General features: G+C 40.0%; 1 pseudogene; it reads right to left on the bottom strand.

Annotated features, from left to right (window-relative positions):
- Positions 1-539: 539 nt before the first annotated feature.
- On the bottom strand, positions 540-2,608 carry LOC143437158 (SNW domain-containing protein 1-like; annotated as a pseudogene).
- Positions 2,609-11,382: the final 8,774 nt, after the last annotated feature.

Consider the following 11,382-nt stretch of genomic DNA (forward strand, 5'->3'; position numbering starts at 1 on the left):
CTCCTGCAAGCTGTAGAACTTATCAGCTTTGGCATGTAGTTCTGGTTTTATAGTCACAAAGAGAAGGAGACTACTTGGACAATTGATGCTTGTTAGCTGGAGTTACAAAATTAGTGGTGATTAAGAAGAGACCAGAATTGCTGAGGTGAAATCTTCTGGGAAGTGTTTTCTGAGAACACAAAGAAGTTGTGTTCCAGAGATAGGCAAGGTTATACCTCATGCTTCAGCTGTACTTGGTAATATGTAAGAGTCACCCAGGTGGTACTGGTTTTGAGATAGAAGGGTCATAAAAGCACTGTCTTCTGGCAGCTTGACTTAAGTAACTCCACTCTATGGTCTCACAAAAGTTCAAGCATTCCCAAGGTGTCTGAGGGAGAGCATTTAGGGAATTTCAATCTACAAGAAAAAAAGAAGGAAAATGAAAGGGGGTCATAGGACCAGCAGCTCTTCTGCTAAAGTGCCTGTGGCTAACTATCAGAAGGCAGTGAGGATGTGGCAGAGGTCTTGCAGAATACAGATGCACCATGGCTTTATACAAGCTAAGAGTATGCTTTCAGAAGGTCTCTCAGAACCACTGTTCTGTTTGCCTTCTTCCAAAAACTTGTCCAAAGCAAAAGGATCTTCCTCAAAGTGAACCAGTTCTTCTTAGCCTCTCTGTCTAAAGTCTGAAATAAAAAAAAAAAAAAAGTCTTATCAGGAATAAATCTGTTGGTCTTTATTCTGGTTCTGAGGCCATCACCGTACCTGTCCTTAATCAGATTTTTACTGGGCCTGTAGATACTCTGAGCCACATCTTTCCCACCTCTCCATGTCTGATCATAAATACTACAATTTTCATCTTCTTCACCTGCAAACCCACTGTACATACCCTTGGATTGGCTGAAGAGTCTTTGTTCATACTAGACTTCATTGGAGTTTGGAGGATTGGGCACACCGAGAACAATGACTTCACTGATACCTCGATTTTCATTTCTCTGTTGTTTTGACCTCTTCTCAGGCACTGCCCTGGAAAGGTTCCAGTCATGCTGCCTCTCTTTCTGTCTGTCTTGATGGATTTCATTCCTTTCATGTGCCTCTGCATTCTCTTTATCCATAGGGGGTTTCATCCCAGCTTTCCTTTCTCTGGCTTTCTGGGCCATTTCTCTACGTTTCTCTTCATGTTTCTCCTTTTATTTTTGAGCCAACTTTTTCTTCAGTTGGGCTTGAATTTCAACAGCTTCAAATGCCTCCTGATCAGCAATGTATAGGGCTTTAGTCAGTTTGGCAAAATTTTCATTTATATGTATAGGCTGCAGCCCTCCTCCATCAGCAGTCACCCCTTTATCCAATGGAATCGTATTATAAGAACCCCTTGAAGGTAGGGCCTCACCCAAGCCTCAGGAATTTGTGACCACCCAATAAGTCACAAGACACCGATCTTGATGCAATCAGCAAGAGATATATTTCAAGATCAATGCACTGAGGTCAAGACCTATAACAGGGACAGTGGGGTCTGACCCAGAGCTTTGGAGTTAGAGGGTATTTAAAGGAAAAATAAACACAACCTGGGAGAAGTGAGGGGAGTCATGAGAAAGCACCTGTGAAAAGTACCAGCCTATTATTTAGTTAATGTGACTGGTTCAAGGAATGGTCACAGGGAAACATCTTGTACAAGTTGTTTTTTTAAGAAATTAATCTTGCCAAGTTCCTGGAACCCAGGGCTAAGAAATTAATCTTGCCAAGTTCCTGGAACTTAGGGCTCGCTGACCTTCACTCTTGGTCCCACTCAGTCAGCTATCAGTCGGCTAGGGGTTTAAAAATTTAACTCTTTCAGTATAAGCCTTTGAGTTCTTCCAGTTGGATATACACAGATGGCTCTTCCATTTTTGCTGTACTTTAACAATCTTCTTCTGAATAGGAGAGTGCATTACAGGTGCTGGAGGAGAAGGTGGTACCCAGGGAATTTTCTTACTAATCTTGAATCTTGGAGCCTCCGTTGGGCCTTTCTGCATTTCTACCATTAGAATAACCCTCTGTTTAGCTACAGAATTGAACACTCCTCCTGGCTGAGATGGCATTTAGTGGATATACTGAGCAGGAGCCAGAGTGTCAGCTGTATTAACTGGCATGGCTGCAGCAACCTTCCTTGATATTATCTTCTGCACGGTCACTCTTGTCTTTTCTGTTATCTCTTTAATTGTCTCTTCATCAGGTCTTTGCAAGTCTGGGTCATCTGCATTCATAACTTCCTTTGGAATCAGGTTAGTGTATTTGCTGTAATTATCTTTTCTTTGGGTGGGCCCTGTCCAGCAACTGAATCATATTTAATTTCCCCTTCATGATCCAACTGAATGTCCAATGCATTTGGCACTTTTCTCCTTCACCCCATATCCAGAGGATACAGGACCACATGAATTTCTGGGAAAGCACCTCCATATCCAAAATTCTCTAATAAGTGTAAATTCTAGCCTTTCCTGTATCCATATCTGGTAGACTACATTTGAGAGGAAACCAGTAAAGTCTGCTGTGATCTCTGAGATCTTGCCATTTCTTCAGCTTAAAGTTGGCCCTGAGTAGCTGAGTAGGCACAGGTAAAAGCTGGTGAGCCATGTACTATGGCTGCCAACATGTTGATGTTGTTAAAGATAAGCTTTAACATGATGGGCAGGAATAAAAGTATTCCCAGGAAAAGATGATCTAACCTAATCAAGCTATACAAACCATTCCTGAGGTTTGTCCAAAATGGAAATACTGAGCTCAGCCCATGGATAATTTTATTGGCATTATCTGCAGCATCAAAGGTCAACAGAGCAGCATTCTTTAAATTTATAATCTCTTTATGCAAAGTTAACACACCTAGAGAGGTGTTAAGGATTATGCCAAATATCCTACAGGTGTCTTTAAACTTTTTTTCTAATTATAATGACAATTATTGTGAATTTTAAAAGTAACACTACTGCAATAATATTTGTCATGACACTTGGGATGGCTCCTAACTCTTGAACCCTGAACCTTCTCAGATAATTTGAATGGCTTATAGAGCATCATTCGTTGTTCCAGATACCTATATAAATTCTTTTGTATACTCAATACATTAGTAACATTTTTTTGCTAAATGGTTAACAAAAATAGTTTTCTTAACTCCTTGTGTCAATGCTATTGCAGAAGCAGTGGTGCTAGCAGTTAAAGGAATTAAAGCTGTTATACCAGCAACAATTAAGCCTGCTACAGTCTTGCTTCTGCTTAGAGCCTAACTCACTTCTTCCAGCACTTTCAAGCTTTTTTCAGAGAATCAAGGTTTTCTAATACTCAGAGCAGTGAGACAAAAGCTGGTTGATAGACCCCTGTAACAGACATGCCAGATTTCAACACACTTACATAATTGGAAATTATACAGTCAATGCATTACAATAAATGCTGTACAAGAGAGAAAACCAAAATGGACTCCCAGATAAAGTTTTTAAATCAACAGGCTGGCATACCAAGGACAGGTAAAATTCTGCACAGAGCCTTACCAACCTAAGACAGTAATGCATTGCCTTTGATAATGCATATTCCATGATGGGTAAGGAAGGTGTTATTGTCAGAATGACCTAAGACCAGCTCAGTCTTGTTAATGAAATAAAAAAAGGGGAAAGGTGGAGAGCCTTTGGGGCTGCTTGGCAAGAAGCTGACATGGGCCAAGGACAAGAAAAGGGGCTGCTTGACAAGGATATGACATTGGCCAAAACCAAGGAAGTAGGTTTCAAGCAGGAATCTGACATTATACTAGAACAAAGAAGTAATTTCAGGTAGGAGTCTAAAGCATAGGCTACAGCAAAGAAATAATCTTAGGCAGGAATCTAAATATTAGGCCAGAACAAAGAAGTAATTTCAGACAGGATTCTAAATTTTAGGTTAGAACAAAGAAGTAGGCTTCAGACATGAAAATGACCTTGGGCTAAGGGAAGTAGGCTCAGATACTTTGGTCATTCTGATAAACCTTTAGAAACAGTGATCATGGGAGTGTTAATGTAACTGTGTTTAATGCCTTGCTTTTTTGGACTATTTGTATTTATCGTATCACTTGTTCCTTGACTATTTGTATCTATTGTATTGCTAGATCCTCAACCTAGAACTGACCTTATTACATGCATGTAATCAAAATGGTATAAAAGCATAAAGGAAGAGGGGGTATAGGATAGGGGTTCTAGGGAGGGGAAGTAGGGAAATGGGATGACATCTGTATTGTAAATAAATAATATATATATATATATATATAAAAGCTAGTGAGCACCATCTTCTCCAAAGGACTGAGACAGATAAGACGATTCTTTCTCAGATAAGGCTTCTCTGTGTAGCTCTGGCTGCCCTGGAGCTCTTTATATAGACTAGACTGGCCTAGAAAGGATATCGGCTTGGCTTGTATCTGCCTCCCAATTTGAAGGTAGCAAGGGGAGACTACTGTGTCTTACATTGGGAAGAGCTTGAAAATGTATATATATATGTATATATATGTATATGTGTATATATATGTATATGTGTATATATATGTATATATATGTATGTATATGTGTATATATATGTATACATATATATGTATATATAAATGTATATATGTATATGTATATATGTATATGTATATGTATATGTATATGTATATGTATATATGTATATATATGTATATATAAATGTATATATGTATATATATGTATATATATATATATAAATGTATATATTTTTTTTTCATCAAAGCCTTGCTTCCACAGTGACACACCTCCTCCAACAAGTCCCGCAGCTCTTGATAGTACCACATCTTGCACCAAGCATAATTAAATCACCACTCTTATAAAATGAACAAAAGGAAAATTCTATTTTTGTTGTTGTTGTTGTTAATCATTTCACTTGTTTACATCTCAAATGATACTCCCCTTCCCAGTTAGCCTTCCACAAGCCACCCCCTCATCCCATCTGTCCTCTGCCCTCTCCCCTTTGCCTCTATGAGTATGCTTCCCCACCCATCCACGCACTCCCACTCCATCCCTCTGGCATCCCCCTACTCTGGGACATCAAACCTCCACAGCACCAATAGCCCCCCTCCCCACTGATGTCAGACAAGGCCATTCTCTGCTACATATGTATCCCTCCCTGTACACTCCTTGGTTGGTGGTCTAGTCCCTGGGAGCCTTGAGTTGTCCAGCCAGCCAACATTGCTTTTCTTACTGGGTTACAGTCCCCCTTTCTCCTCCAGTCCACTGAGCTCAGTCTGATTGTTGGCTGTGATCATCTGCATCTGTATTGGTCAGGTCCTGCCAGAACCTCCCAGGGAACAGCCATACCAGGTTCCTGTTAGTAAGTGCCTCTTGGCAATGGCAACACTGTCTGGGTTTGGAGTCTGCAGACAAGGTGGATCCCCAGGTAGGGCAGTGCCCAGATGACCCTTCCTTCAGTCTCTACTTCATCTTTTGTCCCTGTCTTTCCTTTAAACTGGAACATTTCTGAGTTAAAAACTTTGAGATGAGTGGGTGGCCCCATCCCTCACTGAGGGCTGTACCATTCTACTGGAGGTAGTCTCTACAGGCTCTATCTCCCCTTCTCTAGCATTTCAGCTAAAGTCACTTCCTTGGTTCCTGAGAGCCTCATGCTTCCCCAGTGTCTAGGATGCTCCAGTGGCTATCCCCAGCTCCTCACACCCCACTGCTACATTATTTTTTGATTTCCTGACCTTCTGTACCTCTCTCCTGTCACCTCCAGTATCTGATCTTGCTCCCACTTTTCCATCTTCCTCCTCTCTCCTTCCCAGGTACCCCCTCCTTCCACCTCCTAGGAAAAGTCATGTTTAATGTTGAAAATTCACTAGTGTATTATTGTATAGATTATAAAGGCCATTTTTACAAATAAACAAGAAAAACGAGAAACCAGTATGTAAATGGGAAAGCAAGACAGGCAGACAATACTGAAAGAAGAAATCCAAATACCTATCAACTATACAAAAATAGCCAGCTTCATTAACAGATAAACAGTAATGGTAGGTTACAGTCTTGAGCATTTTGTTTGTTTTACAGGATAGGGTGTGAGATCCAAGCCATGTGTACTCTAAGTCACCACTCTACCATTGAACTACAGCTCCATCCCCCCAAATGGTATTTGTAAATATTTAATTATTATTATTTTTCTTTTTTATTTGATATTTTATTTATTTACATTTCACATGTTATCCCCTTTCCCCTTCCCCTGCCTCATTAATCCCCTATCCCATTCCTTGTTCTCCTCTTTTGCTTTTATACCTTTTAAATTACATGCAAGTATTAAGGTCAGTTCTAGGTTGATGGAGTAGCAATACAATAGATGCAAATAGTCAAGGAACAAGCAATACAATAAACCCAGATAGTCAAAGAACATGCAGGACAAAAGAGAGTCCCGTGATCATACCTGTGATCACTATTTCTAAGAGCTTATCCGGATTAACAAAATCTGAGCCTACTTCCCTGTCCTAGCCCAAAGTCATTTTCATACCTGAAGCCTACTCCCTTGTTCTAGCCTAAAATTTAGATTCCTGCCTGAAATTTCTTCTTTGTTCTAGCCTAGGACTTAGATTTCTGTCTGAAGTTATTTCTTTGTTCTAGCTTAATGTCAGATTCCTTCCACGCAGCCCAATTATTTTTTAATTTTTAGAATATGATATAATTTTATCATTCTCTCCTTCCCTTCCAACCTGTTCAATGTCTTTCCCTCCTTCTACCCCCTTCCAACTTCACCTCTTGTTATTCATTTTATTATTCTCTCTATTTAAGTCTCTGTCTTTGTATCTGTTACACACACACACACACACACACACACACACACACACACACACACAGGCAAAATAGAATGCTCATTTCTAGGGAAGATGAATCCTGGAGTGTTGTGAATTCAAGCCAGAGTAGCTGATCAGTGACATCAGCTGTGCCTACCTGTGAGTGCTGTGTTGCTAAGAAGTGTGGAAGACAGCCACACCCCTCTGGCCAACCCCTCTGCTGAAAAAATATTATCAAACTGCACACACGGGAAAGGCTAGAGGCAAGGGGCTCAGCAGAAAGGTTGTTTTATGTAACTTGTGAAACTTTTGTATGATAGTGGGCCAACTGTTTCTCAAAATAGTATCAGATGATAGAGTTCTAAAACTGTTATCATGACGTTCACTAATTTGTCATTGATATTTAATCCAAACTTTCTCGAATTGTGTATTGAAGTAGTTTTTATTTGCCATTTGAGAAACAAAATCCAATTCCCCAAATTTAAATTTTCATTAAAATTTATTTTTTAATTATTCAGAGCTTGTGTGAATTATTTTTGCAGTTGTCTATTTTATTAATCAGGATTATCTAGGGTCACAGAATTTATGAATAGTCTCTTTATAGTAAGGGAAATTGTTGATGACTTACAGTCTGTACTCCAACTCCCCAACAATGATTTATTTGTTTACTTAGGGTGTGTGTGTGTGTGTGTGTGTGTGTGTGTGTGTGTGTTGTATCTACTTTAGTGCCACAGCATGCATGTGTTAACAAAATGTGGGTAACAGAATTTATGAGTAGTCTCTTTATAGTAAGGGAAATTGTTGATGACTTACAGTCTGTACTCCAACTCCCCAACAATGATTTATTTGTTTACTTAGGGGGTGTGTGTGTGTGTTGTATCTACTTTAGTGCCACAGCATGCATGTGGTAAAAAACAAATTGCAGGAGCTGTTTCTCTCCCTCTCTGTTTGGTTCCCAGAGACTGAACTCAGCTCATCATGCATGACAGCAAGCATCATTCCTAGTTGAGTTGCATCATTACTCTCTCTTCCTGCTCATTTTAAATGCTTGGTTCATCTATTCCAGCGAGATGACCTCAGCCAGGGACTTGTTTGGTTGGTTTGATTTGGTTTGTTGTTTTGTTTTGAGACAGTGCTTCACTGTGTATCAGTGGCTAGCCTAGAACTGCTATGTAGACCAAGTTGGCCTTGAGCTCACAGAGATCTACCAATGTATGCCTCCTAAGTGCTTGAGTTGAAAGAGTGTGCCACCATATCCTGCTTGGTTTTGTTGTTGTTGTTTGGATTTTGTTGTTTTGTTTTGTTTAGATGCAAGATCTCTTGTATCCCAGACTGAGAACTTAGCATAAAGGGGACAATGACCTTGAACTCCTGATCCTCTGCTTCTACCTCCTGGTGCTGTATTACCACAAAAGTGGTGATGATCTGCCCAGGGCATGATTTTGTGTATATTAGACAAACATCTACCAATTGAGCTGTATCCCCACTCCTTCCTTTGAGAACTTGATAATGCCTATCTATTCACTGTGGCAGGAGCCTAGACTCCTTGTGACCCCCAAACCTTTCCTAGTGTATAAAGACAAAGGAAATGGACAGAGGAGCCTAGCCACTCTTGTGTCTTATGTCCTGATCAAATAGGTAATTACTTGCAGTGGGAATAGAAGACAACTTTGCTGTTTAACTGGGGAATCCTATGGCAGAACCTTACATGGACGATGAGAATAAGAAGCCACTGCACCATGAACAGCATTGAGATGGCAAGAAAGGGAAGAGAGTGAGAAAGGAGGTTCATATGACCCTGAGGTTGGGCCCACCCAGCCAACACACATGGACACTTCCATGCAATCACATGCAAGTCCTATACTGTCTCCTCAAGTATCTTGCTGTTTTACAAGCTCCAGTTCTCATAGGAAATCCAGAGAGAACTGAAGGTGAATATCCTTGCTAATGAAAGCCAAAAACTCATTAGCCTATAAGTTGTTCAGTGAGGCAAATTACAAAGACAGAAAACATCTCAGTTTCTCACTGCCTGGTTGTGCCCTTCCTCCCAGCCTTGAGCAGGACTGAGAGACCTTGTTTACCACAACAGACCAAGTGATAGGATCTAGATGGAGTTACCCACCCTGGCTGCATGGAACTTAGAAGAAGAACTTCCTCTGGGCTTGCCTTGAGATATCTCTAGCCATGACCAAGAATGGATTATGGATTATCCTACCCATCTTTCTTTTAAACCAGGAGGGGTTTTGGGTTGTACCTTTACCTTTAAATTGAGAGCTGAACATTAAAGCTTAGAGACTTGATCAGAGAACTTTGTCTTGGATTCACCTCTTCTCACCTTCTATCACCTTTCATTCCCAGCCCCCCTTTCAGGTGAACCCAGTTGATTCATGGCCACAGGCGGCTACACCTGGTAAACTAGCAACCCCTCTCAAGAAGTATGAATGCCCCAATCCTCTCTAATCTGGTGCTATTGTCCTTGATCCAGCCACAAGATGGGTGTCCCCTCACCTCCTCTTCTGTAGATAAGTCTTCACAGCCTGTTAACAGCTGGAATGGGAGCTCTGTAAAACCAGGCAGACCAGGATGGACCAAGGGACACCTAGAAAAGAAAAAAGAGAAGGGTAGCAATTGTCTCAGAGTCATCGAGGATACTTTTCCTAGAAAATTTTACTAGTGCCTACTGAATTCAGATGGCCTGGCCTTCTGAGTGTCTGAGTCTTGGCACTGCCTGAGCTCCAGACAGGCTGTCTCCTTCCCTGGAGCAGAGGTTGGTTATAGGTGCTGTCCAGCCACCTCACAGGCTCAAAGTTTCCTGGGAACAGGCAAAATTTCAGCCAGTAGCTCAAAAAGAAAGGCTTTGTGTCTGTCTTTACATCTGTACATCCCCAGAATGGATCTGCCCCCTCCACTTCTTGTTACATGCCAGACATTTTCTTGGTACAAGGATATAATGACCTGGAAGCCAGGTAACCCCAAGATTCCACTGAATCTTGAAGAATGGCATTTTTGGTCCTGAGACAAACTTTACTAGAGGGCTATAGTAATAAAAACAGCATGGTATTGACATAAAAACAGAAAGGTTGATCAATGGAATAGAATAGAAGACCTAGACATAAATCCACACACCTATGAAATCTAATTTTTGATAAAGAACCCAAAATAAACAATGAAAGAAAGAAACCATCTTCAATAAAAGGCACAGGTGTAACTAAAATTCTGGAGGTAGAAAAAAATGCAAATAGATCCATATCTATTACTCTGCACAAAATGTTAGATCAAGTGGATCAAAGACCTTAAAACAAAGCCAGATATGTTTAGACTAATAAATGAGAAAGTGCAGAATATCCTAGAACTCACTGACACCAGAGAAGACTCCCTGAGCAAAATACCAATTGCACAGGTGCTAAGAACAACAGCTAGTAAATGTGACCTAACTAAACTGAGAAGGCTCTGTAAGGCAAAGGACACTGACAATAGGACAAAAGGGAAGCCAACATAATGGGAAAAGGCTTTCACCAACTCAATATCTGACAGAAGTCTAATATCCAAAATATATAAAGAACTCAAGAAACTAGACATCAATAAACCCAATAATCTAATTTAAAAATGTGGTATAAAGCTAAACAGAATTCTCAACAGAGGAATCACAAATGACAGAGAAGTACTAAAGAAATATTCAACATCCTTATCTAACAAGGAAATGCAAATCAAAATGACTGTGAGAGTCTATCCTATACTGTTCAGAGTGGCTAAATTAAAAAAAAAAATATGCTGATGAGAATGTGGTAAAAGGGAAACACTCCTCCAATGCTGGTAGAAATTCAAACTTGTACAGACACTTTGAAAATAAATTTGGTGGTTTCTCAGAAAATTTGGAATAGATCTAACTCTAGACACAGCTACACTACTCCTGGGAATATACAAAAGAACATTGTATCCAACTACATAGACAACTGTTCACCTATGTTCATAGGTGCTTTATTTGTGATTACCAGCAACTGGAAACAACTTAGATGTCCCTAAATCAAAGAACGGTGAATGGATAAAGTAAATGTTGTACATTTACACACAAATTGTACATTTAACTCAACTGTTAATACACTACTACCACTACCACCACTACAAACAACAAGCAATCACCAGAAAATTTTCAAGTAAATAGATTGAACTTGAAAAAATCATACTGGGGCTGGAGAGATGGCTCAGTGGCTAAGAGTGCTGACTGTTCTTCCAAAGGTCCTAAGTTCAATTCCCAGCAACCAAATGGTGGCTCACAACCATCTGTAATGAAATCTGATGCCCTCTTCTGGTATGTCAGTGTACTCACATACATACAATAAATAAATCTAAAAAAAGAAAAAAATCATACTGATAGAAGTAATTCAGATTCAGAAAGACAAACATGTACTCACTTGTGAGTAGATATTAGCTGCAAAGTAAAGGATAATCATGCTAAAATTCCATGAATCTAGATAACTTAAGTAACAAGGAGAACTCAAGAGGAGACACACGAATCTCCTTGAGAAGGGAAAATAGATATTGCTGATGTAGATGGAAAGAAATCAGTTGATTTGGAATATGCAGGTAGAAAGTCTTGGAAGAGACAACTGGAAACAAGTGGCATTTCC

The sequence above is a fragment of the Arvicanthis niloticus genome, chromosome 23, assembly GCF_011762505.2.
Source record: "Arvicanthis niloticus isolate mArvNil1 chromosome 23, mArvNil1.pat.X, whole genome shotgun sequence".
Lineage (NCBI taxonomy): Eukaryota > Metazoa > Chordata > Mammalia > Rodentia > Muridae > Arvicanthis > Arvicanthis niloticus.